This window comes from Camellia sinensis, chromosome 14 (genome assembly GCF_055761805.1).
Source record: "Camellia sinensis isolate YWXY chromosome 14, ASM5576180v1, whole genome shotgun sequence".
NCBI lineage: Eukaryota > Viridiplantae > Streptophyta > Magnoliopsida > Ericales > Theaceae > Camellia > Camellia sinensis.
The window spans coordinates 35,126,053-35,132,059 of NC_138974.1; positions in this window are offsets into that span (position 1 = coordinate 35,126,053).

Consider the following 6,007-nt stretch of genomic DNA (forward strand, 5'->3'; position numbering starts at 1 on the left):
ACACGCGCCACCACGCGCCGATCAGGAAACCGGCGCATGGTCCCAATCGCATCCACGCGCCCCACGCGCGGTTCAAGGAAGACGACGACTGAGGGAACAGCGCGTGCCCTACACGCGCCATCAGCACGCGTGCCACGTCATCTCGCCACGTCATCACCACGTGGCACAGTTGTCAGCCAGGAGCTGCCACGTGGTCGCCACGTCAGCGTCCAATCATCGACACGTGGCAGACACCTCATCGCCACGTCATCACTCTGAGGAAAAATCCGGTGCGGCGCGACTATGGTGCAGCCGCAGATCTGAGGCATACAAAATGTTTTGGCTAGATCTAAGCCATTTAGAGTCCGTTTTTGGTGATCCAATAGTGGTTTCCGACTATTTGGAGTATTCCGGACACATCCGTACGGTCAGATTTTGGAGACGGAGTTTCTGTAAAAAGAAGGCAGATTAAAGAGACGAACGGCATCAGGTGCAGTGGACGGAATATTCTGTTGGTACACGGAATATTCCCTGAACTTCTGAAAATTGTAATTTGGCCCAGAATTTTCAGAAAATTGTGGTGTGGCCCAACTTTCGGAGATTTGTTTTCAGTGAGGTCCCTGGAAGTGCAGCGAAGGTTGGTCCTAGCTAAACAGACCGCTCCGGACGCAACCGCGAGGTCAGAATAGTGAAATTCTGAACGGTTTGGAAAGATTGTCAAAACATGGGTGTTTGCCATCTTCAATACTCGAAGGAAGGTTGCCGGATATTATGGAATGTTGCGGATTCACTGAAGAGGTTAGAATGGGCAGATTCTGACCAGATTGGACAACCAGATACAGATTGAGATAGATCATTGAAGGCCAGAAGAGATCAGACTTGATTAAATGGCAAATCAAGGGAGATCAGGGTTGGTCAGGGGTGATCAGAGGATTGCAAAGATGATTATCTCCGGAGTTCGTTAGATGATCTGGTTCAATCAAAAAGAAGACTATTCATCAACGGATAGATGATTTGGCAACCAGTACAGGCTCAGGGAAATACTGTGGCTGTTGGAGCTACTGTATACGAGAAGGTACTAATGGTATGTGGACATGTAGAACAATAGTTGCAGAGGAGCATACTAAGCGCAGAAGTATAATTGCAGACGTGCAACAGTGCAAGGGTACGCTAGAGTGTCGTACAGAGGCGCGAGAAGAGTGTGCAGCAACGGGTTGTTGACAGTTCACAGAAACTTCCAGACAGAGAAATTGAGACAGGTAAAACGCAGGAGTGCGTGCCAAGGAGTGGCAAGTCTTATTTCTCTATGGTGGTTTCTTTAGTTCCATGGCAGCAGATGATAGAGTTGATGCAGATCTCTCAAGCAAGCTTGACGCAGGGAGACTAGAAGCCATGGGTGCGAGCACTATGCACGGAGTTGCATAGTGGTAACTTGTACAGACCGGTGGAAGTTGTCTTGGCAGAAGGGCTAACTGTCAAACATCAGTACGGACGTACAAGTGAGACAGAACCGAACATCAGGGATTGCAGCACAGACAACGGGCGTATGAGATCGCTGGGAAGTTGTTCTGAAGTGCAGAAAGCAAAGGCTGGTTGTTCAGAAATAAGCTCCGAGCAAGGAAAATTGAGGATGTTGATGTGTCAAACTCTGAAGTTTTCTAGTTGCTCCCGTGTTCATCATGCAAGGAGTTGCACGGTAATGCATGACAGTCAAGGGCATCCCAGCAGGGGGTGCAGGACATCCAATCAGGGGGTGTCGGATATCTTGGTTGCGCAAGTTCAAGCATAGCAGGTATAGACATCCGAGACAGAAGCGTGGAAGAGATCTGTAGGAGATAGGAGCAGAGGCTCTCTCCAAATCAGAGAGTGGTGTGAGTTGAGTTGAGGATGTAGGATTCCCTCCTCCTCTTATATCTCTGGTGTATTATCTCTAGCTTCAGGGGGTGCAAGCATCTCAGTGAGGAGATGCAGACTATGTTGAAGGCATCCGAGACAGGAAGCGTGGAAGAGATCTATAGGAGATAGGAGCAGCGGTTCTCTCCAAATCAGAGAGTGGTGTGAGTTAAGTTGAGGATGTAGGGTTCCCTCATCCTCTTGTATCTCTGGTGTATTATCTCTAGCTTTCAAGGGATGCAGCGTCTCAGTGAGGAGATGCAAACTATGTTGAATTTGGGCGTGACAAGATTAGCAGCAATGTGTGTTGTGGATCACCTCACATGGGTTGAGGGGGTGATTTGTGGGATATCATCACCCCATGTGAGGGGTGATCCTCCATGTGTTGCAAGGTTGGCCATGTTAGGAAGCCAACACACATGAGCTGGCCATGTGAAGCCAGCACACAAGATAGCTGGCCATATGCAAGGCCAGCCCCTCCATCCACCTCTTCTGTAGTGTATAAATGGAGGCTGAGGGGAGGGTTTGAGTGAGAGCAGAGGAAGCCACAGAGAGTGAAATATGTGAGGCGGAGAGACCGTCTCCCTCGGTGTGAGCGAGGGAGACGGGTGAGTGTGTGAGTGAGGAGAGTGTGAGCTCCTCCTCTATTGTAATCTTTCTGTAATATTTCCATTGTTATAGTGATAACCGGCTACTCTCCCGTGGACGTAGGCATTGAGGCCGAATCACGTTAAATATTGTGTCTCCTTGAATGTGGGTGTGTTTTTCTGCTTGGTATAATTTCTATAAGGTCTTGGGCGGGATCCCAGATCCCAACACTGTGGTTATCAAGAAATTAAGTACTGGTTTTAATAACTGTTCGAAGTCCGAGTTATGGAAGAAGTGACTCATCATGAATCTAGTTTTTGAATCTGGAACTAATCTGCCAGGGAGCTACAAAAGAATGAAGTTGATGGGAGTTCTTGACTTTTTTCTGTTTTTCTGAATTTCTGGTCCTCCTTTGTTTCTTGGATGATATAATGAAGATACTCCATTTCAATTATTTAATTGAGAGGATGTCAATCCAATCCTTATTTCAAATAGTTTTTTCCCCTGTTTTTGGTCCAAGTATTTGGATTGGAGAGTAAATGGTAATTATTGGATGGTACTAAGGGGCAAGGATCAAGTCCAAAAAATTTCATGTCTCTTGTTTTAAAATACTTATAATTATTGGATGATTTAAATATTTCAAGGTATGAGAATAATAAGGCGTAATCCCATGACTGAGTAAAAGTGTTTTGGGCGATAAATTTATAACAGTGAATCTCTTGCTATGCATCCATAATATATAGGTTTGAGTTCCTCAATTTCAGTTTTCTTCAGTCAATTTCAAGACTTCATTTTGGAGCAAAAATTTAATACAACAATGATACCACGTCATGACATGTGATATCACCAACCAATTAATATATCCATATGGTAGAGATCGAACCCCATTCATCACCTTGCTACATATAGATAGGAATAACAAACTTATATTAGATGATGATACTATGTCATTGGTATCATTGATGTTAAATTTTTTCTTCTCCTCATTTTGGGTTCACCCAGCCTGGAAGTTTAATTTCATTTTTAGTTTAAGACCCAATCTATATGATCAGAAAGTTATATAATTCTAAAAAATTAATGGTAAAAGCATCTTTTTTTGGTGGGTTATTTTACATTTTACCTTCTACAGGCAAATGGAAGATAATAGAGGCCTCTTTTGCGGGCCTAAATAAAGTCTCATAAAGAGCTAGATGGATTATAATTTATGAGGCCAAGTGGGGGTGTCCATAGGCCTCGAGCACACCAGACTAAAAACGGTTTGTGGTACATAAATTTGGAAAATTTTTATTATAGATTCATAAAAAAAAAAAAAAAAGAGTTTAAAATTTTAATTATTAATATTTGTAAAATTTAATATTGATTCGTACTTTTTTTTTTATAACTTATATTACTGATTTGTAATTTTTTTTAATTTTTTTTTGTATAACTTTACATTGAGTTGATATTTCCCCTACAAATTTTGATTTCGCGGTGGCATGTGAAGTTTTTAGAATGAATTAGCACAAGTGTTTCGCTGAGGAGAGAACTGTTGGGGCTTCATGCAAAAAAATTATTAGTAGTCAAATGTTAAAATTTTCTTATATATGATAAACAGAAAAATATTATTTTCATGATGGGGTCAAGTCATATTTTAAAAAAAATTAAACAATGATTTTTTGCTTGAAAAAAGAATTGATCTCTTATATGGGTTTTTGTAATTTTTTAAACAAACCACTTATAAAACCTTTTAGGCTTAAAATGTCTTGGGCCAATTGAGACACTTACGGAAGTTTTATTGGGCCAATTAACCTAAAATAAAAAATACTTTATTAATTATTTAAACAGTTGAAAACCTATCCAGTGGTCATATTCCAATAATGTTTGAGAGTTCTAATTTGAGAGTTTTAATGCAGTTCTAATGATGTGGAGAGTATCCATGTGAATGTGGAGCCCACACTTCTCTCTCTATTTCTCTCTACTCTCTCTCTCTCACTACACTAGTGTTTCATTTAGAGCTCTCAAATTAGAGATATGTATGGTTACTCGTCATACTCCATACCTTTCTTGACACCCGTTGTTCAAAATATATATATATATAATACAACAATGATATCATCGTATATGGTATCACCAAAAAATAAAAAATCATAAATATAAGAGGAGATAGATTATTTTATCTCCCACTAATTATTGTGGTGCAAATTAAAATTTATCATTTAATATTTATTTTAGTGTTTGAATCCTAACTCTACCTTGAAAGTGTATTGCTTAAGCACTTGTTTGGCATGAAGGGTTGGGGTGAGTTGGGATTAAAATAGTCACAAAAAATTTTTTTTAGTCTTACGCTAAAATATGTAATATTCAAACCATAATCATTTATTTTTTCTTTCACAAAAGTCAAAATTCATCTCCAACGAAACTTTTTAATCTCAAGCTAAAAAATAAAAAAATCAATCCACATCTCAAATAAAACCTTTGTTACGTGGTATTTTCGAAGTCATGTTTACTGTGGTTGGTGAACTGTCACAAATAAAAATTGATCTTATTTACATTTGTCCGCAAAGAGATTCTCTATTTTCTTTTTTGTCTTTTTGAAATAATTGTGTGAATAATCACTTTTTCTTTTTCTTTTTCTTTTTCTTTATATATATATATATATATATATATATTAATTACTTACTTTGTGCTACTTTGTATCAATTTCAATTCTGTGTCGAAGAAGGCATTATAAATTTTCTATCCAACTCAGAAAGAGAAAAAGAAGAGTAAAAGAAGGCTTGAGCAAGTAAGTACCTTGCATCCTTGCTGCAACTTGATTCAAAAGCTAGCTATCATTTTGAAAACACTCTTTTTTTTCTTTTTTTATAATTATTTTTATATTTACATATAATATTACAATAAAATCTAAAAAAAATTATTTATAAATCTCATATTAAGAAATGGTAATCCGTTTAGTTCTAAATTTTTTTTTATAAACTAATTAGTCCTATTGATTTTGAAAATGTAGATTTAATATATTGTTTAGAAATAAGATTTACGATTATACCGTTATTTCTATTATGTTTTTTTTTTTTTTTTTTTTTTGCGTGTGTGCACGCGTGCACTTGTTAGAAAATGTAAGATATGCAACGTATGTGAATCAAACTTGAGATGAATTTTTATACGAGACTATTTTTATTTGAAATGACTTCAAATATGAGATTTTTCGATAAATATATAATTTCAAACTGTAACATTCTAATGTAATACTCGAACATTACACTACAATGTAAAACTCCTAAAAAAAAATTTAGTGTACTTTTTTGAAATGTAACACTATAATATAACACTTCAATATAACACTCCAAAAAAATTCTTCAGTGTAATACTCCAATGTAATACACAAAAAAATTCCTAGTGTACTTTTTCCAAACGTAACACTCCGATGTAATATTCCAAAAAAATGATGAGATATTTTCAAACCATTCCAAAAGGATGTGGAATTCTTTAAACCATTTCAAAAGGAGTACAAAATTTTTTTAGTAAGTTTTGAATAAATGTATAATTTCAAACTGTAAGTGTTACGTTT